At 44.9% G+C, this 25657-nt stretch overlaps 1 protein-coding gene across 1 annotated transcript in view; it reads right to left on the reverse strand.

Moving 5' to 3' along the window:
• LOC141127875 (F-box only protein 36-like) overlaps nucleotides 1-25657 on the reverse strand; it is a 61957-nt gene that overhangs the window by 2996 nt on the left and 33304 nt on the right. The window lies entirely within an intron of this gene.

Genomic DNA, 25657 nt, shown 5'->3' on the forward strand with positions numbered 1-25657 from the left:
CCCGGCTGTGACAGCTTGCAGCTTCACATTTGCGTGCGTGCTGCCCATCATGAATGGTGGATGCATTACAGGGGGGAGGCAGGGAGGAGAACTTTAGTTTGCGGCGGTCGGAATGGAAGTGGGAAGCGGGTACCTGTCAAAATCGGGTACCTGTTCCCTCCCCGCTCCTCAAAAGTGCCAATTGTTGAAGAGGAGCGGGGAACAAGTCCTTTAGGCCCCTTTCACACTGGGGTGGGGGCGGCGTCGGCAGTAAAGCGCCGCTATTGTTAGCAGCACTTTACCGTCGGTATGCGGCCGCTATTGGGGCGGTTTTACCCCCCGCTAGTGGCCAAGAAAGGGTTAAAAACCACTGCAAAGCACCTCTGCAGAGGCGCTTTGCCAGCAGTATAGCCGCGCTGTCCCATTGATTTCAATGGGCAGGAGCGGTGAAGGAGCAGTGTATACACCGCTCCTTCACCGCTACGAAGATGCTGCTAGCAGGACTTTTTTTCCCGTCCTGCTAGTGCACCGCCCCAGTATGAAAGCCCTCGGGGCTTTCACACTGGAGAGACAGCAGCGGCTGTTTCAGGTCGGTTTGCAGGCGCTATTATTAGCGCAATAGTGCCTGCAAATCGCCCCAGTGTGATAGGGGCCTAAAGCTGAACTTCCACTTTAAGGTGGAGCTCTGCTTTAAAAAGAAAAACTGCATTTTGGCCACTAGATAGTGCTTTGATCATCTGAGACAGTTCTATAACATACAATATAGCAGGCATTGTTGCAGCTGAGTGGATGTGTGTGTCATACATTCGGTGAACTGTTCATACATAAACCCCCTTTTCTTCCCATAACAATATCCTGAAAGGGGGGGGATGTTCAGTTTAAACTAGAAAAGAAATTAAGCACAACATTCATGTCATTGCCAATAGCAGAAAATAGCCTCAATCTGAGTCCTGCAAATGGGTGTTAATGGACTCTGATCTGTGTTCCTGAAGTGAGAGTGAAAACTTTTCTTCTAAAGCTTATCTAAATCTAGAAATGAAATGTTATATTTAAACTTTCTAACTATTAAATGTGGTGGCATTACATTAAATGTCTTTTTTTCCAACCTTTTTTCTTTTATTTTCAACTGGTGATCTAGCTAGTAACATGCTTCCTGTCATAGGGTGGTTACACTCACTCCTCCATTCTTTCTATAGAGGGGCAATGTAACCATAACCACCCTTGGACAGCAGCATTGTCACCCTGTGGAGAGGTTAGTGTTATATGGACTGATAGATTTAGATGGCCTTTACATACTGCAACTGACTAACAAATTAAAGTCAAACCTCAGCTAGCTTTTTAAGCAGTTACAGCAAGTTTTACTTTTCCATTTGGGATAAATGTTTTACATAAATAAATAAATCATTGTAAGCACCCCTGTCAGTGTTAAATGGTTTGTCTCAACCCTCTAACTGCAGCTTTTGCTAGACAGCTTGGTCATTGAAAAATAAATAAATCTGGATCACTAGGTGAAAATAAAGGTAAAAAAGCCTACAAAAGAAAACTAATGCAACCACCACATCTAAGGAATGATAAGCTGCTTAAGATTGTTTTTTTTGGGGGGGGTTAGATACGCTTTAATACTTCGGTAATTATTTAACATGAAAGGCTATGCCCCTTTTGTGCCCATATTACAAATACATATGTTTTATTTTGTGATATAACAATAATCTTTACTTCCAGCTATAGTACAGTGGTCTGCCCTTTTTCCATGCAGCACAGGTCTATGTGTGGCAGTTGGTTGTTGGCATATTAGCCTGTAAACCTTTGACTGAAATGATACTTATGAATTCTGGCTACAAAGGACCCTTTCATTTAACCACTTCAGCCCCGGAAGGTTTTACCCCCTTCCTGACCAGAGCACTTTTTACAATTCGGCACTGCGTCGCTTTAACTGCTAATTGCGCGGTCATGCAATGCTGTACCCAAACGAAATTTGCGTCCTTTTCTTCCCACAAATAGAGCTTTCTTTTGATGGTATTTGATCACCTCTGCCGTTTTTATTTTTTGCGCTATACACGGAAAAAGACCGAAAATTTTGAAAAAAAATGATATTTTCTACTTTTTGTTCTAAAAAAAATCCAATAAACTCAATTTTAGTCATACATTTAGGCCAAAATGTATTCGGCCACATGTCTTTGGTAGAAAAAATGTCAATAAGTGTATATTTATTGGTTTGCGCAAAAGTTATAGCGCCTACAAACTAGGGTACATTTTCTGGAATTTACACAGCCTTTAATTTATGACTGCCTATGTCGTTTCTTGAGGTGCTAAAATGGCAGGGCAGTACAAAACCCCCACAAATGACCCCATTTTGGAAAGTAGACACCCCAAGGAATTTGCTGAGAGGCATGTTGAGCCCATTGAATATTCATTTTTTTTGTCCCAAGTGATTGAATAATGACAAAAAAAAAAAATTACAAAAAGTTGTCACTAAATGATATATTGCTCACACAGGCCATGGGCATATGTGGAATTGCACTCCTCACTACCTATCACAGTTTTGAAGGCCATAAAATGCCCAGATGGCATAAAACCCCCCCAAATGACCCCATTTTGGAAAGTAGACACCCCAAGCTATTTGCTTTGAGGCATGTTGAGTCCATGGAATGTTTTATATTTTGACACAAGTTGCGGGAAAGTGACAAATTTTTTATTTTTTTTTTGCACAAAGTTGTCACTAAATGATATATTGCTCACACAGGCCATGGGCATATGTGGAATTGCACCCCAAAATACATTTAGCTGCTTCTCCTGAGTACAGGGATAGCACATGTGTGGGACTTTTTGGGAGCCTAGCCGTGTACGGGGCCCCGAAAACCAATCACTGCCTTCAGGATTTCTAAGGGCGTACATTTTTGATTTTACTCCTCACTACCTATCGCAGTTTCGGAGGCCATGGAATGCCCAGGTGGCACAAACCCCCCCCCCAAATGACCCCATTTTGGAAAGTAGACACCCCAAGCTATTTGCTGAGAGGCATGGTGAGTATTTTGCAGCTCTCATTTGTTTTTGAAAATAAAGAAAGACGAGAAAAAAAAAATTTTTTTTTCTTTTTTCAATTTTCAAAACTTTGTGACAAAAAGTGAGGTCTGCAAAATACTCACTATACCGCTCAGCAAATAGCTTTGGGTGTCTACTTTCCAAAATGGGGTCATTTGGGGGGTTTTTTTGCCACCTGGGCATTCCATGGCCTCCGAGACTGTGATAGGCAGTGAAGAGTGAAATCAAAAATTTACGGCCTTAGAAAGCCTGAAGGCGGTGCTTGGTTTTCGGGGTCCCGTACGCGGCTAGGCTCCCAAAAAGTCTCACACATGTGGTATCCCCGTACTCAGGAGAAGCAACAGAATGTATTTTGGGGTGTAATTTCACATATTCCCATGGCATGTTTGAGCAATATATCATTTAGTGACAACTTTGCGCAAAAAAAATAAAAAAAATAAAAAATTGTCTCTTTCCCGCAACTTGTGTCACAATATAAAATATTCCATGGACTCGACATGCCTCTCAGCAAATAGCTTGGGGTGTCTACTTTCCAAAATGGGGTCATTTGGGGGGGTTTTGAACTGTCCTGGCATTTTATGCACAACATCTAGAAGCTTATGTCACACATCACCCACTCTTCTAACCACTTGAAGACAAAGCCCTTTCTGACACTTTTTGATTACATAAAAAAATATTTTTTTTTTGCAAGTAAATTACTTTGAACCCCCAAACATTATATATTTTTTTAAAGCAAATGCCCTACAGATTAAAATGGTGGGTGTTTCATTTTTTTTTTTCACACAGTATTTGCGCAGCGATTTTTCAAACGCATTTTTGGGGGAAAAAACACACTTTTTTAAATTTTAATGCACTAAAACACACTATATTGCCCAAATGTTTGATGAAATAAAAAAGATGATCTTAGGCCGAGTACATGGATACCAAACATGACATGCTTTAAAATTGCGCACAAACGTGCAGTGGCGACAAACTAAATACATTTTTAAAAGCCTTTAAAAGCCTTTACAGGTTACCACTTTAGATTTACAGAGGAGGTCTACTGCTAAAATTACTGCCCTCGATCTGACGTTCGCGGTGATACCTCACATGCATGGTGCAATTGCTGTTTACATTTGACGCCAGACCGACGCTTGCGTTCGCCTTAGCGCGAGAGCAGGGGGGACAGGGGTGCTTTTTTTTTTTTTTTTTTTTTTTTTTTTTTTCTTTATTATTATTATTTTTTTATCTTATTTTTAAACTGTTCCTTTCATTTTTTTTTTTTTTAAATCATTTTTATTGTTATCTCAGGGAATGTAAATATCCCCTATCATAGCAATAGGTAGTGACAGGTACTCTTTTTTGCAAAAATTGGGGTCTATTAGACCCTAGATTTCTCCTCTGCCCTCAAAGCATCTGACCACACCAAGATCGGTGTGATAAAATGCTTTCCCAATTTCCCAATGGCGCTGTTTACATCCGGCGAAATCTAAGTCATAAAATGCTCGTAGCTTCCGGTTTCTTAGGCCATAGAGATGTTTGGAGCCACTCTGGTCTCTGATCAGCTCTATGGTCAGCTGGCTGAATCACCGGCTGCATTCTCAGGTTCCCTGTTGAGACAGGAGAGCCAGAGAAAAACACGGAAGACGGTGGGGGGGGGGGCATTCCCTCCCACTGCTTGTAAAAGCAGTCTAGAGGCTAATTAGCTGCTAGGATTGCTTTTACATGAAAGCCGATCGCTGGCTGAAAAGAATGATACCAAGATGATACCTAAACCTGCAGGCATCATTCTGGTATAACCACTCAAAGTCGTGAATGGCGTACCTGAAGACAAAAAATTGGTTAACAATAAAGCACAGTAAACGGTAAGGTATAAAAAATTGCATATCTGAAAAGCAAGCATGATAAAACATAACAACAATAAAACATTGCAGAATAGAATACAGTAAAAAAGAGCAGAACAATAGAGAGAGAATAGAGAGAGAGAGAACAATAAAACGACAACTATTTTTTTTTTTATTTTATATTTTTGTTTGTGTTTTTTTTTTTTTTTTACACTTTTTTTTGTAACTAACTTTTATAACTGTAACCGGTTCCAGGTTCGGGTCTCTCAAAATGCGATGGCATCTTGGGAGACCCTGTAAAAGTGTGCCTAGTCTGTGCAATGCTGTACCCTACGCTAATACTCAACTAGTGAATGGTAGCGTTCAATACATTCACCAATGCAAAGACCAGGATTGTCAGGACAGGAGGGACAATAATAGCGGGTGTCACGCCTATATCCGCGCTTGCTGCAGACACGACATCTTTTTTGGGGGTTCGTTGGGTAGGGGTACTCGGGAGGACATAAAGAAAATGCCTCTCATGCAGCCGACTGCATTTGGTTGGGGATGTGAATGGGGGAAGTACGGGCGCTGCAGAAGCGGTGGGTTCCCAATTAGGATTGGCGAATGCAGCAGGAAGGGCATTATGGGCACGACGGGCCTGTGTTTGTCTTTTTGGTGGCAGCGGGACACTACTTGTGCTTGCCACCTCACCAGCTTGAACTGCACTTATGGGACTCGCCACGTCACCAAGTGTTACTGCAGTGCGGGTTTGACTACGACCAGGGTGTACTAGGCCGCTGGTGCTTGCCAGTTCACCAAAACGCTACCAAAAAAACTGTTAGCGATCGCAGGGATCAGGCCTGACTCTGCGAACGCTGCAGTTATGCGTTTAGTGTTTTGTAAGTGTCAGTGATCGATCGATACTGCACTTGGGTGGGCTGGGCTGGGCCGGGCGGAGGGGCAAAATGCAGGTGCTAGCAGGTATCTGGGCTGATCCCGCTAACACTGCGTTTGTGGGAACCCTAAACTGCTGGGGACGCTAGTATAGATCTGATCAGATCAGATATTGATCCGATCAGATACTATACCACTAAGGGAGGTGTACGGTGCGTGTGTGGGTGTTAGCGGTACTGGCGCTAACCTGACGCTGCCTGGGGCTGGTGCTTGCCAGTTCACCAAACGCTACCAAAAAAAACTGTTAGCGATCGCAGGGATCAGGCCTGACTCTGCGAACGCTGCAGTTATGCGTTTAGTGTTTTGTAAGTGTCAGTGATCGATCGATACTGCACTTGGGTGGGCTGGGCTGGGCCGGGCGGAGGGGCAAAACGCAGGTGCTAGCAGGTATCTGGGCTGATCCCGCTAACACTGCGTTTGTGGGAACCCTAAACTGCTGGGGACGCTAGTATAGATCTGATCAGATCAGATATTGATCCAATCAGATACTATACCACTAAGGGAGGTGTACGGTGCGTGCGTGGGTGTTAGCGGTACTGGCGCCAATCTGACGCTGCCTGGGGCTGGTGCTTGCCAGTTCACCAAAACGCTACCAAGAAAACTGTTAGCGATCGCAGGGATCAGGCCTGACTCTGTGAACGCTGCAGTTATGCGTTTAGTGTTTTGTAAGTGACAGTGATCGATCGATACTGCACTTGGGCTGGGCCGGGCAGAGGGGAAAAACGCAGGTGCTAGCGGGTATCTGGGCTGATCCCGCTAACACTGCGTTTTTGGGAACCCTAAACTGCTGGGGACACTAGTATAGATCTGATCGGATCAGATATTGATCCGTACAGATACTATACCACTAAGGGAGGCGTATGCTGCGTGCGTGGGTGTTAGCGGTACTGGCGCTAATCTGACGCTGCCTGGGGCGACGCATATCACCGCCGGGCGATCAGGGGGCTAAACCTTTATTAGGTAATAAACGGCGGGTGCCCTGACACTATAAAAAATAAACGAACTAACCAGCGTCACCCGTAACGGTTATACGGTGATCAGTGGTGAAAGGGTTAACTAGGGGGCCATCAAGGGGTTAAAACATTTATTAGGTATTATATGGGGGTCCCTGTCGCTATAAAACGCTGACGGCGAACCTAAATATTTACCTCCCTAACTAGCGTCACCAGCGACACTAATACAGCGATCAGAAAAATGATCGCTTAGCGACACTGGTGACAGGGGGTGATCAAGGGGTTAAAACTTTATTAGGGGGGGTTAGGGGGGTATCCTAGACCTAAAGGGGGGTAATACTCACTGCCCTAACACTGTAACTGTCACAAACTGACACCATGCAGTAATCAGAAAAAAAAAAAAATACTGCTTGCTGTCAGTTTGTGACGGGGGGGGGGGGTGATTGGGGAGGGATCGGGGGGCGATCGGGGGGGGATCGGGGGTGTAAAGTATGCCTGGCATGTTCTACTGTGTGTGTGTGTTGTGCACTTACATGTCTTCTCTCCTCGGCGCTGGGACGGAAACTGCCAAGCCGAGGAGAGATGACATCACATCCTCTGCCTGTGTGAAACTACACACAGGCAGGGGAGGATTCCGATTGGCTGGGAGAGATCGCGAGGGGGGGCCACGATCGGATGGTCTCCCCCTCGCCTCCCGACGCTCCCAGTCAAATGCCGACCGCCGCTGGCACCGGGGGGGGGTCCGATCGGACCCCCCGCCCGCGGGAGGCAGATCACGTACAGGTACGTGATTCTGCCTGCCCGTGCCATTCTGCCGCCGTATATGTGCGTTAGGCGGTCGGCAAGTGGTTAAAGTAGAACTATAGGCAAAACTTTTTTTTCATTGTGGATAGAGCAAGGGAGGGTTATCACCTGTCAGTTTTTTTTCGCATTTGTCCCAATGCGGAGATTTCCCTTCACTTCCTGTCCCATGGCTAAACAGGAAGTGAGAGAAAATCCCTGAAAATTAAGAAAATTCCTTGGGGACCCCCAGGTCCCCAGAACTAGTGTCCCCATTGGAAGATTTCCCCTCTATTACTTTTCTGGGGACAACCCAAAATTTGGGATTTTCTTTCACTTTCAATGATAATGGTAAACAAGACAAATAGAGAGGGTGAATCACCCTAACAGGGGCACAGACAGCAATAAAAACTGACATGTTCTAATCTCTCTGCACTCTATCCAAAACGTAAAAAAAAATTATTTGCATTTAGTTATACTGTGCATAAAACACGGTTTAGATAAACTGCGTAGTAATTCTGTCTTTAGCACAGTTTCAGCCTTCACTGGACTGCATTAGTAGTTAATTAAGTAACTGTATTACACCAGAAGGAGCTATTTAAAAGAATGCATATATTGGTAAATTTGGGGGAATAAAGGCAAACACAATATATCATCAATATAGCTGTGCACAGTTATTACATATGGGAAATAGACTGTTTGCCAGTAACTAGAATTTTAGTCATGTTTTACTTTTACCAGAAAAACTGTAGAAAATAGGGTTAAAGTGGTTGTAAACCCTCACATACTGTATACCCAGTGAAGTGAATAGCCTCAGATGATACACAGAGATGAAACAAATCTCCCTACATACGTTTTACAGTGCCTTAAAAAAGTATTCCTACCCCTTGAAATTTTCCACATTTTGTCATGTTACAAACAACAACATAAATGTATTTTATTGGGATTTTATGTGAGAGACAAATTACAATTTTTTTACAAATAAATATGTGAAAAGTGTGGCGTGCATTTGTATTCAGCCCCCCTGAGTCAATACTTTGTAAAACCACCTTTCACTACATTTACAGCTGCAAGTCTATTAGGGTATGTTTCTACCAGCTTTGCACATCTAGAGAGTGAAATTTTTGCCCATTCTTCTCTGCAAAATAGCTCAAACTCTGTCAGACTGGACGGAGAGCATTTGTGAAAAGCAATTTTTAAGTCTTGCCACGGATTCTTAATTGGATTCAGGTCTGGACTTTGACTGGACCATTCTAACACATGAACAGTGGCGGAACTACCGCCATAGTGAAACATGCGGGCGCTATGGGGCCCGCAGCCGAGTGGGGCCCAGTGAGTGACATTGCAAGGCGGTGCGGGCAGCACCGGGTGACACCCGCGGCCCGCCAGAGGGGTGACAGTCACCCTTGGGTAGCAGCAGCCGCACCGCTCGCTGCCCTGATTAGCTGTGCCTGGTGCTGCTGTGTCCCTCAGCGGAGCGGACCGAAGCCTCCTCCCCTCCTCTCTGTTTACAGCCACAGAGGAGGAGGAGCCTGTGCTCGAGGGACACACACACCGTATCTGGAGAGTGGAGACTGTCAGCGCGGTTAAGGTATGTAGGGGGGGCGTCTGTACTGAGGGGGGTCTGCAATGCTGGAGGGGTCTGCACTAGGGGGGTGCCTGTACAAAGGGGGGTGTCTGCACTGCTGGGGGGTGTCTGTACTGAGGGGTGTTTGCACTGAGGGGGAGTCTGTAATGCTAGGGGGATGTCTGTACTGAGGGGGGTGGTCTGCACTGGGGGGTGTCTAACCTGCTGGGGGGGTCCTGCACTGAAGGGGGTGTCTGCACTGAGGGGGGGTCTGTAATGCTGGGGGGTCTGCACTAGGGGGGTGTCTGTACTAAGGGGAGTGTCTGCACTGCTGGGGGGTTGTCTGTACTGAGGGGGGGTCTGCAGTGAGGGGGGTGTCTGCACTGAGCGGGGTCTGTAATGCTGGGGGGGTCTGCACTGGGGAGGGTATCTGTACTGAGGGGGGTGTCTGTACTGCTGGGGGGTCCTGCACTAAGGGGGGTCTGCACTAGGGGGGGTGTCTGTACCAAGGGGGTATCTGCACTGCTGGGGTGTGTCTGTACTGAGGGGGGTCTGTACTACTGAGGGGGGTCTGCACTGAGGGGGGTCTGCAGTGAGGGGGGTGTCTGCACTGAGGGGGGTCTGTAATGCTGGGGGGGTGTCTGCACTGAGGGGGGTCTTTAATGCTGGGGGTCTGCAGTGAGGAGGGTGTCTGCACTGAGGGGGGTCTGTAATGCTGGGGGTGTCTGCACTGGGGGGTGTCTGTACTGAGGGGGGTGTCTGTACTGCTGAGGGGAGTGTCTGCACTGAGGGGGGTCTGTACTGCTGGGGGGTCTGCACTAGGGGGGTGTCTGTACTAAGGGGGGGGTGTCTGCACTGCTGGGGTGTGTCTGTACTGAGGGGGGTCTGTACTACTGAGGGGGGTCTGCACTTAGGGGGGGTCTGCAGTGAGGGGGGTGTCTGCACTGAGAGGGGGTCTGTAATGCTGGGGGGTGTCTGTACTGGGGGGTGTCTACTGCCTGGGGGGGTCCTGCACTGAGGGGGTCCTGCACTGAGGGGGGTGTCTGCACTGAGGGGGGTCTGTAATGCTGGGGTGTCTGCACTGGGGGGGTGTCTGTACTAAGGGGGGGTGTCTGTACTGAGGGGGGTCTGCAGTGAGGGGGGTGTCTGCACTGAGGGGGGGCTGTAATGCTGGGGGGTCTGCACTGGGGGGTGTCTGTACTGAGGGGGGTGGTCTGCACTGGGGGGGGTGTCTGTACTGCTGAGGGGGGTGTCTGCACTGAAGGGGGTCTGCACTGGGGGGTGTCTGTACTAAGGGGGGGTGTCTGCACTGCTGGGGTGTGTCTGTACTGAGGGGTGTCTGTACTGCTGGGGGGTCTGCACTGAGGTAGGGGGTGTCTCTACAGTATACTGCATATTTTGTTGTTCGAAATTAATATAAGTTGTTGCCTGGGTACTGTGCTACATGGGTGTAGTAATCTGTTGTTCAATGGCATTAGTTCATTTTTTTTGGGGGGCTGCTTGCGGGGGGGGGGGGGGGCATACAACATTTTGCTATGGGGCCCTGTGATTTCTAGTTACGCCCCTGCACATGAATATCCTTTGATCTAAACCATTCCATTGTAGCTCTGGCTGTATGTTTAGGGTCGTTGTCCTGCTGGAAGGTGAACCTCTGCCCCAGTCTAAAGTCTTTTGCAGACTCTAACAGGTTTTCTTCTAAGATTGCCCTGTATTTGGCTCCATCCATCTTCCCATAAACGCTGACCAGCTTGCCTGTCCCTACCAAAGAAAAGCATCCCACAACATTATGCTGCCATCACCATCAGTGGCGTCTCCAGCTTTCAAATTTAGGGGGGGCACATGGGGGGACAGGGACAAAAGTAGGGGGGCAACTATAAAATGCATATATATATATATATATATATATATATATATATATATATATATATATATATCCTGGGGCCCTTTACTACGACCCCACAACGGGCCCTTTCACATGTTCTGCAGTGAGCTCCCTTCCTACTGTATTGGGGTCCCCCAGGGTGGCAGAAAACAAGAGATATATGTCACCAGCATATCAACAAAATATAAGGATCCAAAGCAGTGGGAGAACTATCAGGGTTGCAAAGGTTGTCTTGCCTCCGGGCCCTGGTGTTCTGCCACTGTGGGGTTCCCCAGCCTCCTCTTGCTGTCCTGCCCCTGCTATTGACAGCTCTGGTCTGGCATCTCTTGGAATTTACAGGCTGGTCCTCCTGTTTTCAGTAACTGAAAGTCCTGGTGGAGTCCTTCCTGCAACTCGCTCTTCTCCCTGCCAATGAGGATGCAGGTGAAGGAGCAGATCAGGCGGCCGTGGTTGTGTGAACGCTCGCATTATGCAGTGTCAGTGAGCAGGGGAGGGGGGAGGAATCACCCGCAGGAGCTGACTGGGGACTCTCTCCCTCTTAGACATTGATTTTTTGTAAAAAAAAAAAAAAAAAATGTTTTTTTTTGGGGGGGGGGGGGGGACATGGTGGGGCACAGCATAATGTTGGGGGGGTCGGGGCCCCCTCTGGCCCCCCCTAGGGTCGCCATTGATCACCATGTTTCCACGGTGGGGATAGTGTGTTCAGGGTGATATGCAGTGTTAGTTTTCCACCACACATAGCGTTTTGCTTTTAGGCCAAAAAGTTAAATTTTAGTCTCATCTGACCAGAGCACCTTCTTCCACATGGTTGCTGTGTCCTCCACATGGCTTCTCGCAAACTGCAAACAGGACTTCTTATGGCTTTCTTTCAACAATGGCTTTCTTCTTGCCACTCTTCCACAAAAGCCAGGTTTGTGGAGTGCACAACTAATGCCCCGTACACACGGTCGGATTTTCCGATGGAAAATGTCTGATCGGAGCATGTTGTCGGACATTCCGACCGTGTGTGGGCTCCATCGGACATTTTCCATCAGATTTTCCGACACACAAAGTTTGAGAGCAGACTATAAAATTTTCCGACAACAAAATCCGATCGCGTCAATTCCGACCGTGTGTGGCCTGTTCCGACGCACAAAGTGCCACGCATGCTCAGAAGAAATTCCGAGACGGAACAGCTCGGTCGGGTAAAATTACCGTTCGGAATGGATACAGCACTTTCGTCACGCTGCAATGTTAAAAATGGTTTAATACAGCGCACTCTCTTCTTCTTTATAATGTGAGAAGAATGAAGTAGTTTTGCTGCTCATATTCACACAGACTTCTCACAAACTCACAAATTTCTTTACTATTTATCGGGATTCCCTCAATATATTTTGATTTGTCACATCTGACAACATTATTTTTGTTTTGTTTTTTGTTTTTTTTGGTTTTAAGGCAGATTATTTTTTTTTTTGGTTTGTCTTTTTTTCAAGGCTGATCTTTGTTTTATTGTATTTTAATTTTTACTCCAGAATATTTTTGTGTGTGTTTTGTGTGTCAAGTTACCACAACACCATTGATATGTTGTTCTATTTAATCTGTAGGAGATTGTTTGGTGTTGTTGTCTCTTGTTAATTTCACATTGTACTTTCGAAATGTACCTGAACCCTCACCAACCAACTGTCCTTTTTGGATGAAAACACACATAGGAGAGCATAATTTTCCCAAAAATTTAATTTATTAAGTGCTCACAACTAAACAAAGAGGGAGCCAATGCTGGAGAAACAGCAGAAATGGGTGAAGCCTTGGACCCCCAGGGCAAACATCAACTATTTTCAAGCAAAATTGGTGGCCTGAGGAGTCCATGTGTAAGGGAGTGCAGTCTGGTCCAGAAGTCCCAGAGATCTGGAAAGCAGCAGATGACATCTGTGTCCCCAGGCTGTGGTCATACAAGAGACTGCAGCTTTTGTCAGATCAGACTGAACCCAGGGCCATCACTCTCTGGTCTTCCTTCCACGCTGTGGCTCTGGTGGTGGAGTTGTGGCAGCAGGAGGAGGAGGAGGAGAAGGATGGTCCAACTCAATCACGTCGGTCTTGGGTGTGATTTCATCACTCACCCCCTTAGTTAGGACTTTATAAATAAGTTGCTTACACATGAGGCGTTGACCCTCCTGCATGCCCTGCAGTTTTGTGGCAGCCATGCAGGCAAAGGCCTCTTCAAGAGTGGGTAAGGCTCTGAGGGACGCCGAAGCCTCCTAAATGAGCCTGAGTGCAGAATCCTGAACGTGACTCCCCTTCCTGGGTCTTTTGTATGGAAGGCGGAGGGGAGGAACCTGCGATTCGGTCAGGCTTCGACTGGTCCCAGGCTTCTCCTGGCTGCCACTTAGCCTCGCCTCCTCCTGGCTGCCACTAACCCCCGCCTCCTCCTGGCTGCCACATTCCACAGCCTCCTCCTGGCTGAGGTCTTCCTGTGTATGAAAAAGGGACATAGTTTTAGTTTTTTAGTCATCAATCACACACAGTTTTCACCTCCTGACTGTTGCAAATTGAATGTGAACAAATATAACAGACTATCATTCTGAGCCCAGCATTTTTCATTCTTGTCCCAATTTTGGGTGCCCACTACTGTCTATTGATATATCAAACACTTTTTTCAATCAGCAATTAGTGATCAATAATAACATCTAGTAAAGATCATTTCTTTATTGACCAGAAATCTGTAGAAGAATGCTATACCTGACTCCAGCTGGGCTCCTCCACTTCTTCCTGGCTGGAAGGCCCAGGTTGGACATCGGAAGCCTCAGCTGGGGTGGAAGGAAGAGTGGAAGGAAGAGTGGAGAGGGATTCCCTGACTTCAGTGTGGTCTGACAGAAATCGCAGTCTCTCATAGTACCACAGCCTGGGGACATAAATGTCATCTGCTCCAGCTCCGGACCTCTGGGAATCCGTGACCTTCTTGCGCTCCCTAAGATAAGTGCTCCTCAGGCCACCAATTTTGGCTTTTAAATAGGGGATGGTTGCTGTGGGGACCACCGGCTTCACCAACTCCAGCAGTGCCTCCAGCGCTGCCTGCCTCTTTTGATTATGATTATCATGGGGGTGTCTCACCTGCCACAGACAGGGCAGCTCCCTGTACTTGTCTATGAACAGGGGGAGGAAGTTGTGGTCATTGAAGCCATCCATTTTCTCTGCAAGACACAACACAAGAAAAACCCTAAGGTCAGGCCAAACTCTCCTAATCTTGTTACAATATAGGCTTCAATTTCTAAGCAGTATAGGCCCAAGTTTAGATCTTACCTTCGTTATCACGATCGGCGCCTCCGATGCTCCTTCCTCCGCTCACAGATCGTACATAATACGCACGCGTGTTACGCTTTATACACACTGCGCATGCGTGTAACTCCGCTCGCCCCTGACGTTCTTTCTAGTCTATTCCCCGCCCCTTTTCGTTCTGCGCAGTGGGGGAGAGCACATGGTGGATACACAGCAGGCGCGTGCTAATTACAGCAACGAGGAGGAGGAGGAGGAAAGCCCGGATCCGGAGACATCCCGATCCAGAAGGAGAAGATTTAAGGCATCAAATATGTCCTTTGGGGAGATGTTGGAGATGGTGGACATCCTGAAGAAGGCCGACTATGACGGGAAGTATGGACCTTACCCCAACCCCAAGGTCCGAAAGGCCAAGATCATGGCGAAAGTTGTCAAAAGTCTGCACCGGAATTTCAGGGTACGACGATTGAAAGATCAGCTCAGGAAGCGGTGGTCGGACGTCAAATTACTAGAACACGAGCAGTACAGAAAGATCCGGAGAGTGCTGCAAAAAAGTAAGTAGTTGTGCTGTGTTCCTATTCTTTTTGTGTTTATTACGTTCGTGCTGCTCCATGTGCTTTTCTTAAAAGTGTACATTTTAAAATGGCAACTTTCATGTTCATGGGCACATTATTCGTTCGTATCAAACATTTTTCTTTCGGACTATAAAACACCATTGTTTTGGCCATATGCATTTGGCCACATTTTTACGCCCTACTTGTATGAAACTAATTTGGTTGTGTAGATGTGTTTGTTACTAGAATGAAATGCAAACTAGATTCTGTGTAAGGAGAGGACACTGAGCAGCTGTTTTCACATCTGGACACTTGAGCACTAGTGTGGGAACCCAGAACACCATTTTTATTAGGGGGCCCACACAGGTGCTCCAGTGTATACTATAGGGGTGACTCCATCTGTGAAGCTTGTACCAAACAGGTAAAAAGTATTGCAGCTTGACAAAGGACACTGAAAATGCTACATTTTGGAACTCGGCCAAAATAGACAATTGTACCCCACTTCCAAGCAATGTTTCCTATTTATAGTTCTGCCATCAAATATCTGTGTGCTAAGTATACCATTTTTCTTTTACATAGGGGAGAAAAGACTCGGAGGACACCCCTCATCCGAGGAGAACAGAGACCCCCCACCTCGGGAAGAAGGGGAAATACCCCCAAATCAAGCAGAGCAGGAGGAGGAAGAAGATGTGATGGAACTAGTCACCACAACAGGTGAGTGTCTGCGACCACAGGCTCAGGTAAGAGATGGATGCCGGCATATTTTTGATACCTGTTTTTGTTTGGTTTCTCTCTTTTTAGGTGATCGTGATGTTGTGGATCCAGATCCTTTCACATCAGAAAGTGCCCAGATCCTGATCGGGGAGATCATGGGGTGTAATGGAAAACCTCAAGAAAAACATCAATGATGTTATTCAAAAAACTAAAAACATCATTGATGTTTTGGGGCGAGTTTAAAACCCCTCCAAATCTCTTTGTTTTTTTGTATGCTACAATCTTAAACGTGTTTTAGCGATTTTTAGAAAAGCCAAATTTGGAGGATGCACACAGTGTGTCAACATGTGCTATCTGCCATCACGGGAGATCAATGGACGCGTTTGGGGGTGCAACCCCTTCCTCAATAATAAAGTAGCTGAGAGGAAGGGGTTTCTCCGCCAAAACACGTCCCTTGATCTCCCGTGATGACAGCTAGCACATGTTGACATTGGCAAAATTGTGTGCATCTTGCAAATTTGGCTTTTCCTGGGGGTGACTTCACCTCATCTGAATGCAATATCAAACACAGTTCCTAAATACTCATGTCTGATATTGCCTTCAAGTTCTACCAAATGTGAACTTTCTAAGTTCAAGATTTGTGTCTTTCTTGTTGGTTTTACACATGCATCTTAAATGGACATTTCTATTTTTGATAATGCCACCCCAAAAAATGTTATACAACAAACATGTTGGTTTGTTTTAAAAACCTTTTCTAAATGCACATGTGATTGTGCAGGTATTAAAAAGATTGTGAATCAAGAATGTGTGGATTATTGTCTCAACGCTACAACACTTTTGTGTTGATGTAATTGCTGCTTTCTGTGAAAATGGGGGTTATTTCCTAAGGGCAAATCCTCTTTGCACTACAAGTGCAGTTTCAGTGCAGTTTCAAGTGCACTTGTAGTGCAAAGTGTCTTTGCCTTTAGTAAATAACACCCAACAATGCTTTGGATAAGGTTACACAATCACGCCATTTTCAGGACTACCCACATTTCTGTCAGGGTCAGCTAAAACAAACACAAGCAGTAAATGTCACCAAAGATTTCTTTTTTTGTTTTTTATTTGATAAAGGCTTCACAAATTGTCTGGCATATTGATGGCCCCCCTACCCACAAAGAACTCAAGGTATCTTAACCGGACCTCACAGGCACTCAAGGAGGGCAAGCCAGGACGGCCACTTTCAGGCCCAACTGAGCCAGCATGTTGGCGTAAAAAGTTATGTAGAACACAGCACGCCAGGATTATATGATTAAGTTTATACTCCGCTATAGGGATGGGTGTCAGAAATAGGCGGAACCGGCTGGCCACGATTCCAAATGTGTTCTCCACCACTCTTCTGGCTCTGGCCAGCCGGTAATTAAAAACCCTCTGTTCCGGGGTGAGGGTCCTCATCGGGAATGGCCGCATAAGATGGTCCCCCAGCGCAAAGGCTTCATCCGCAACGAAGACGAATGGGAGTCCTTCCACATTGTCTTCTGGAGGTGGCAAGTCCAAGCTGCCATTCTGGAGACGCCTGTAAAACTCCGTCTGGGTGATGACTCCACCATTGGACATCCGGCCATTCTTCCCCACGTCCACATACAGGAAGTCGTAATTAGCCGACACCACCGCCAACATCACAATACTATTGAACCCCTTGTAATTATAATAGTACGACCCCGAGTTGGGGGGTGGGACGATGTGGACGTGCTTCCCATCAATTGCCCCTCCGCAGCTAGGAAAGTCACACCGCTGGGCAAAGTGGGAGGCCACAGTCTGCCATTCCTGTGGCGTTGAAGGAAACTGTTGAGGAAAACAAAACAAAAAGTATTTTTGCACATAAACATGGAAAGCAGATTAGACACAAACATTCTTGGCCAACATCCAGATAACATTTATTAAGGGGAATTTTACAACACCAAAGTATAAGGTACACCTATCATATTCCCCCTCCCACCCCCTTTCATGGGCCATTTCTAACATTATAGGGGGGGGGAATCTTGGACAGGTAACCCTCTTCACCTCATTGAGAGATGAATGCCTAAATACAGGGTATTACTTGGAACAGCCCCTCCTTAGTTACACTATTGGCAGCCCACTGGACAGGTAAGAAGTGTCAGAATACAAAGATATAAATACACACTGTACACATTTGAGCACATTTGGACATTCTGCTATTACCTATCAAGATAATAATAGGATACAAAAACTTTAAACAGTACCATTTGAAAGTATACAGGCAGGCCCTTGCACTACATGCTTTGGGGAATTCATCCATACATCTGACCACAAAAGAGGTGGGTATAGTGTGTATGGGTTTGGCAAAGTCAGCAGATAGATGATTGAGGATAGATAAAGAATTGGGATCAGCTGACTTAGCAGTTGGGGGGAGGGAGGGTTAATAAAAATGATTTGGGGACACCACAAAAAAAGCCTCTGGCACTCTGCCTGAATTTAAAGCACAAATCACATTTCTAAACATTTTAGGGGGTGTTTGGGGTAAAGCACAACTATGGAGCTGATAAAATACATTGTTAAGTGACTACATGAGGTGAATATAGGGCCAGGAGAGCATGCTGGGGAGGTAAGTGAATGCAAATATGTATGAAGGACTAAAAAAATAATGACATAAAAATCCAGCATGCATGAGGACAAAGGGGACATTCACAGCATATTACAATCATGGTAATTAGGGAATGAGGAAAGAAATACAATATATTAGCAAACATTCAATACAATAAAATGTGATATTAAAGGATAAAAATCTTACCTTCATATACTCCTTCTGTAGGACCTGGATGATGGCAGAACAGGTCTCTGGGATAATGATCCCCAGAGCCTGGGGGGAGATGCCTGTCGAGAACTTGAGGTCCTGCAGGCTTCTCCCTGTTGCCAAGTACCGCAGGGTAGCGACGAGCCTCTGCTCCGGAGTGATGGCTTGCCTCATGCAGGTATCCTGCCTGCTGATATAGGGGGTCAGCAAAGCCAACAAACGGTGAAATACGGGGTCCGTCATCCTGAGAAAGTTCCTGAAATCATCAGGATTATTCTCACGGATCTCACGGAGCAAAGGCATATGACAGAACTGGTCACGCTGGAGCAACCAATTCTTGGTCCATGAACTCCTCCCCACCCTGTTCATGGACTGGACTTGTGTCAAGGTCAGGACCCCAACACCAAGCCCCCGCACAGCACGAACTCTACGAGGAGTACGTATACGCAACATGGCTAGAAAATGGTCGGCTGCTCAGAACGAAGTAACAGAACGCACTGAAGAACAGCAAGGCCTGTGAAGAGCGACCTGAAAAACAGTAACGAACGAACAAGAACACAATGACAAAGTCACACGTAGCTTGCTTGCACGCACTGAAGAGCAGATACAAACCCACAAGCACAAACTGAACTGCAGAAAACGATCTGAAAGCCACGAGTCTGAAAAAGCGCGAATCGTCTCTCACCAAACTTTTACTAACACGAGATTAGCAAAAGGAGCCCAAAGGGTGCTGAGCTTGGTTCTGAACTGGCCTTTTCTAGTCTCGTCGGACGTGGTTGACGTCACCGCGTTCTTGGCGATCGGAAATTCCGACAACTTTGTGCGACCGTGTGTACGCAAAACAAGTTTGAGCCAACATCCGTCGGAAAAAATCCTAGGATTTTGTTGTTGGAATGTCCGATCAATGTCTGATCATGTGTACGGGGCATAGTAGTTGTCCTGTGGACAGATTCTCCCACTTAAACTGTGGATCTCTGCAGCTCCTCCAGAGTTACCATGGGCCTCTTGGCTGCTTCTCTGATGATTGCTCTCCTTGCCCAGCCTGTCAGTTTAGGTGGACAGCCATGTCTTAGTAGGTTTGCAGTTGTGCCATACTCTTTCCATTTTTGGATGATGGATTGAACAGTATTTTTTTATAACCCAACCCTGCTGTAAATGTATCCACAACTTTATCCCTGACCTGTCTGGTGTGTTCCTCGGCCTTCATGATGCAGTTTGTTCACTAAGGTTCTCTAACAAACCTCTGAGGGCTTCACAGAACAGCTGTATTTATATTGAGATTAAATTACACACAGCTGGACTCTGTTTACTAATTAGGTAAATTCTGAAGGCATTTGGTTTCACTGGATTTTAGTTAGGGGTTTGAGAGTAAAGGGGGGGTTGAATACAAATGCACGCCACACTTTTCAGATATTAAAAAAAAAGAAAACAAAACACCACACTAAGTGATAACAAACATGAATCTAAAAGTCTTTTAAAGTCCCAATATATTTATGTTTTCATAAGTGCTCGTGCTCAATAATAAACATCCGTGCTCCATAAACTTGTGCTCAGAATGGGTGCCACACGTAGATGTGCACTCACTCCTGGGTGTTGACCAACTATCTCTAGTATGGTCGTTCAAGCGTGTGGAGAAACCCCTGGAAGAATCCGTTGCTGGCGGCTCTTGCACTAGATATACCTCATATGAATGGATATAAATAACAGAGAAACCTCATTGTGTAAAACTGTTGAAAAATGGATTAAGTAAAAACAAATATGAGGTTACACTCACATGTTAAGGTGCCTATCATCCTGTCACCCAGTGTAAATAGCAGGTGATTATTTAGGGAAAATTGACCCACAAATTGTTTGGTATCCACTAGCCGTGGTTCGGCTGGATTCCCGGAAGATTTCGTGTGTCGCTGTGACGCGATCAAGCCTCGACGCATTTCAGCCAATCAATGGGCTATCATCAGGAAGCTCTGATTACGCCATATATAGTGAGGGCTTTATACCCTTAAATCAAAATGTATAAATTGTAATAAATAGTAATAATAAGTAAATTGGCCACCTGCTATTAACTCGGGGATACTTGCGATCTAATGTGCATAATAAATGTAGCAAATTTACAATTTAAAAATAACAATTTAAAATGTAAATCGATTTTATTTTAAGAAAAAGGCCACCTAGTGGACATTGATAGAAATAACAATCTAATACCTAGTACTAATTCATCTGCCAAGGTAAATGAGCTATATTAATTTTATTAAATTAGTGAATGATGGATTTAGGGTATATGTATATGATAATTTAAACTAAATAATTAATAAAAATGAATAAAGAATCAGAGAAGGCCATCTAGTGGCCACTGGTTGAAGCTACGCTCTGATAACTGTAATTGATAAATTTACCAAAATAAACTGTAAAAAGTAAACACATTTATTTAAATTAAATATGTCATGTATAAATTAATAAATAAATATTGTGCAGGGTAAATGTTTACCCATAGGACTGTTTTAAATTAAATTAACCATGGATATCAAAGGGAACTCCAAAGATGATTAATAATCTGTAATAAAACAGTTGAGATCTAACTCAACATTCAATCCTGAAGGAGTTAAAGTTTGAAGTTCAAATATCCACTTAGTTTGTTTTTGAGATATTTGTTTAATCATGTTATCACCCCTCCAGTGTCTGTTGATAGTATCAATGGCATAAAAGGATAATTTGGCTGGGTTTTTATTGTGTACTAGCCTAAAATGATTAGGAACACTGTTTAGGGAATCCTTTGCATATATTAGTAATGTGTTCACTAACACGTTTGGTTAATGTCCTGGAAGTCCTCCCCACATATTGGTACCCACAGGTACATTCCAGAACATACGTTACGTTCTTAGTGCCACATGTAATGAAATTCTTAATAGGGTACTGTTTATACGTTTGGTGTGACATAAATTATGTTCTCTGGGTGCTAATTTGGTGCTCCTACAAGGACCACATCTGTTGCATCTGAAAAAACCTTCTAAATTGAACATGGTGACTAGCTGTTTTTTGGGGGGGTCAATATGTTTTTGACTAGTTTATGTCTCAGGCCTTGAGCTTTGTGGTAAATTAACTTAGGCCTGGTTGGTAAAATTTTGTTTAAAATAGGATCATTTTTCCTACTAAATCTCTCACTTCCAGTAAGTTGTCATGGGGGTATCCTTTATCAATAAATCTTTGTACTAAGACGTTAGTTTGTTCTTCATAGTCTTGGTAGATTGTACAATTTCTTCTTATGCACATAAATTGACCCTTTGGGATAGCCATCTTCCATTTAGGGTGGTGACAGCTTCTAACTGGAATATATCCATTTCTGTCTATATTTTTAAAGTGTGTTTTCGTACTGAGCATGTCACCACTTTTGAAGATATGCAAATCTAGAAAGTCTGTATGTCGTCTATGGGTATTCACTGTGAATTTAATGCCATACATGTTGTTTTTAATATGGCCAATAAATTAATTCAAGGTAGTCTCAGTCCCTTGCCATAATATCAAAATATCCTCTATGTACCTGCGGTATAACCGCAGGTCCGGACAGGTGTTGCTGTATATAACTTCATCCTCCCTTTTGTTGTTTGCAACACTAGGTGCACATTTGGCCCTCATAGAGACATCTTTTATTTGGTTGTAATGTCCCCCATACCAAAAGAAATTGTTAGTCATGGCAAGTTTTAAGCCCTGAAGAATGAATTGTTTTTGTTTACATTTTAAATTAGTATATCTATTCAATGCCCATTTTACTGCATTTAAGGCATATGGTTGCCAGATGCGGGGATAGCCTCCTGACCTGACGCCTGTGACAGACAGAAAGCCGATCCAAAGCTGGGTTGTGTTCTGTCTGTCACAGGCATCGCGTCAGGAGGTGGGTCTATGTGTGACTGCGAGCGGAAGCAATTCAAACATAATCTGTTACAGCGGGCTATCCCCGCTCTGTGATCCGGAAGGCAATCCTTTTCCTCCACGCTCTTTTCCCCTGTGATGATCCGGCCACCCTCTCTCTCTACCTCTGCACAGGTCTCGCTGCAATCATGGGCACAGGTGAGGCTGCAATGGTGGGCACAGGTGAGGCTACAATGATGAGCACAAGTCACCCTGCAATGGTGGGCAAAGGTCACGCTGCAATGATGGGCACAGGTGAGGCTGCAATGGTGGGCACATGTGAGGCTGCAATGGTGGGCACAGGTGACACTGCAATGATGGGCACAGGTGAAGCTGCAATGGTGGGCACAGATAAGGCTGCAATGGTGGGCACAGGTCACGCTGCAATGGTGGGCAAAAGTCACGCTGCAATGATGGGCACAGGTGAGGCTGCAATGGTGGGCACAGATGAGGCTGCAATAGTGGGCACAGGTAAGGGTGCATGCTGCAATGGTGGGCACAGGTCACACTGCAATGATGGGCACTGACGAGGCTGCATTGATGGGCACAGGTGAGGCTGCATTGATAGGCACTGATAAAGTTGTTGTTAATATTTATTTTTGTACTTAATTCTGCAAAAAACATTTAAGTGTCATTTCATGAGATAATTTACGAGGGCGTGTTTAGGGACGGACTTAGAGGCGGTGCAGGATAGGGGTTGGGTGGGGAAACTGGTGGCGAGTAACCATTAAGGCCTGGCTAGTAGCTCAGGACTTGAAATTTTAAGCCCTGCTGTAGATTATTAAGGACATCCTTACTATCTTTTAAATAGGATGGACTTTTGCCCATTAAAGGTTTGAGGAAGACATTAATGTATTCCCCCAGCATCGAAAACAGAGAATATATACCACTCAGAATTGGCCTGTCTGGTGGTTTCTCTACATTCTTGTGTATTTTTGGCACTTGATAAAGTACCGACACAATTGGGGCATCCGGAACTGAGTACCTTTTTTCTCTTTTGTTAAGAATGTTATTTTAACCTGCTTTGTTAACTAAATCCTGTAATACTGTTTTCAAGTCTTTAGTAGGGTTATTTTTTAATCTTTTTTGTAAGTACTCTTATCGCTGAGAATGCGTTCCATTTCTATATCATAGTCTACTTATTTAAAACAACAATGCCTCCCCCTTTATCCGCTGGGCGGATCACAATGTTATTCCTTTTTTCGATCGCTCTGATTACCTCCCAGATTTGTTTGTCTTTAAAATCTTTCTGTATTGGGATTTTCCTTATATCTCCTTCAACCATCTTTTTAAATACATCTATGAATTAGTGTGTAGATGTTTTGGGGTTAAACATGGATTTATTACAAAGTCCACTATGTGTGTATTTAGATGGTGGTACTACAGTGTTGGTACCATCCTTAATGGCAAAGTGTTGAGTTAGATCTCAACTGTTTTTCTACAGGTTATTAATCATCTTTGGAGTTCCCTTTAATATCCACGGTTCATTTAATTCAAAACAGTCCTATGGGGGGTGGAGCTGCCGACCAAGATGGCCGCACACTAATCATGCAGCTAGATGATGGGTAGTTGAGCAGTGGTCGTTCCTGTGCAGTTCCTAGTAAAATCCTGCACTACATATACCTGGAGTGTGGAAAGGAGTACCCAGAGGGATAGTGGAGGCTGATGGTGATGCCGGGAACGAGGTGGACGGACTGAGACGGCTCTTTCGTTAGGTCGGCGGGGCAGGCTCTTGGCATGGGTCTGGAGCTGCCTTGCCATCGGAAGAGTTCGCACGGATGGGCCTCGTTCTGAGAGTCGGCCGAAGCTCGGATATCTCCGGAGAGACTTGTGATGCAGGAAATAGCAGCCCAGCCATTGGATAGCGGCGGTCGAGCCGGAGAAAGCGGTGGTGGTCTCGGCCGTGGAAGGAGAGCATCAGGAATCATAGCTGAAACGCCATATGGTCCTGTGAAACCAGGCAGAGAGCGGTGGTGACTAGCGGGGACCAATACGAGGACTCTTGACGGGAGTGTGGAAAGCTGTCAGAGGGTCCTGGGAAGACTGGTGGAGACACCGCGCCACCTCATGGCAGGGGGTGGAGGGCAGTGGAAGCTAGCTTGGATAGCAGTAAAACTGAGTACTCTGGATATCCTGTAGAAGAAGAACCCCTGAACATTGGGTGAGTGAAAATAAAAACAGCATACTGAACTGTAATAATTATTGCTATTAGGTATTAGACATGCGGTGATCAGGGTCTGAGAAATATGGCACCTAAAAAAAAATCTAAAACTCACCGATCTCAAAAAAAAATAAAAAAGGTACAGCAAATGGAGCAAATAAGAGCAACACAGGGGCACAATCAACTCAAACAACTGACATAAAAGAATTCTTTCAGCAACTACAACCACCACAAGGATTATCAAACATAATAGAGTCATCCACAACCTCAGGAACATCAGAGGAAGAGATGGGGCAATTTAGTAACAGTTTACCAATTAATATATTAACAACAAAAGCAAACCAAATGGAAAAAGGGAGTTGGGACATGAAAGCATATATTTGCTCTTTACCCACCAGGGAAGATATGGACGGATACGTGTATAGGCTAGAAACTTCATATAAAACTGAATTACAAGACCTTAAAACATCTGTGCAAAATACTCAGGAGAAAGTGGACATAATGAACACTAGGTTAACAGTTATGGAACAAAAAATTGTGCAAGCTGAGGCAAAATTACAAGAACAAAATCAATGCTTAAAACTTGCTATGAATACAATGGATGATCTAGAAAATAGAAAAAACAATATTGGGATTAGAGGCCTACCAGAAACAGTAAGCTCAGAGGATCTAATACCAACACTACGGGGCATTTTTAACAGCCTACTACAAAATCCCCCTACAACAGAAATAATATTCGATAGGGTTCATAGAACAGCGGGGCTCAGAAAAACAGATCCCATGAGACCAAGAGATGTAATCTGTAGGATATATTCACTTCTACATAAAAGAAAAAAATATGTTAGCTGCTCGTCAAATTAAAACTGTAGACTTTGAGGGGACACAAATAATATTGTTTCAGGACCTTTCTAGACATACATTGATCTTAAGAAAAGCAATGAAACCTCTCCTGGAGCTTCTTCAAAAGAGAGATGTTCAATATAGATGGAGATTTCCATTTCAACTCCAGGTGCAACATAATGGCTTAATGGCTATATTTCGAGATATAGAAGACCTGCCTGGATTTTTGAAAACTTTGCAACTCCCTGAAATAGAACTACCACAATAGCCCAAAACATATTTTGAGCCTATGTCTAGATCTATGAGAGGGGATCAGAGATCTGTCCAGTAACTATACGAAAAGGACACTATGGGGGTATTTATGAAAGGCAAATCCACTTTGCACTGCAAGTGCACTTAAAAGTGCACTTGGAAGTGCAGTCGCTCTAAATCTAAGGGGTAGATCTGAAATGAGTGGAAGCTCTGCTGATTTTACCATCC

The sequence above is a fragment of the Aquarana catesbeiana genome, linkage group LG02, assembly GCF_042186555.1.
Source record: "Aquarana catesbeiana isolate 2022-GZ linkage group LG02, ASM4218655v1, whole genome shotgun sequence".
Lineage (NCBI taxonomy): Eukaryota > Metazoa > Chordata > Amphibia > Anura > Ranidae > Aquarana > Aquarana catesbeiana.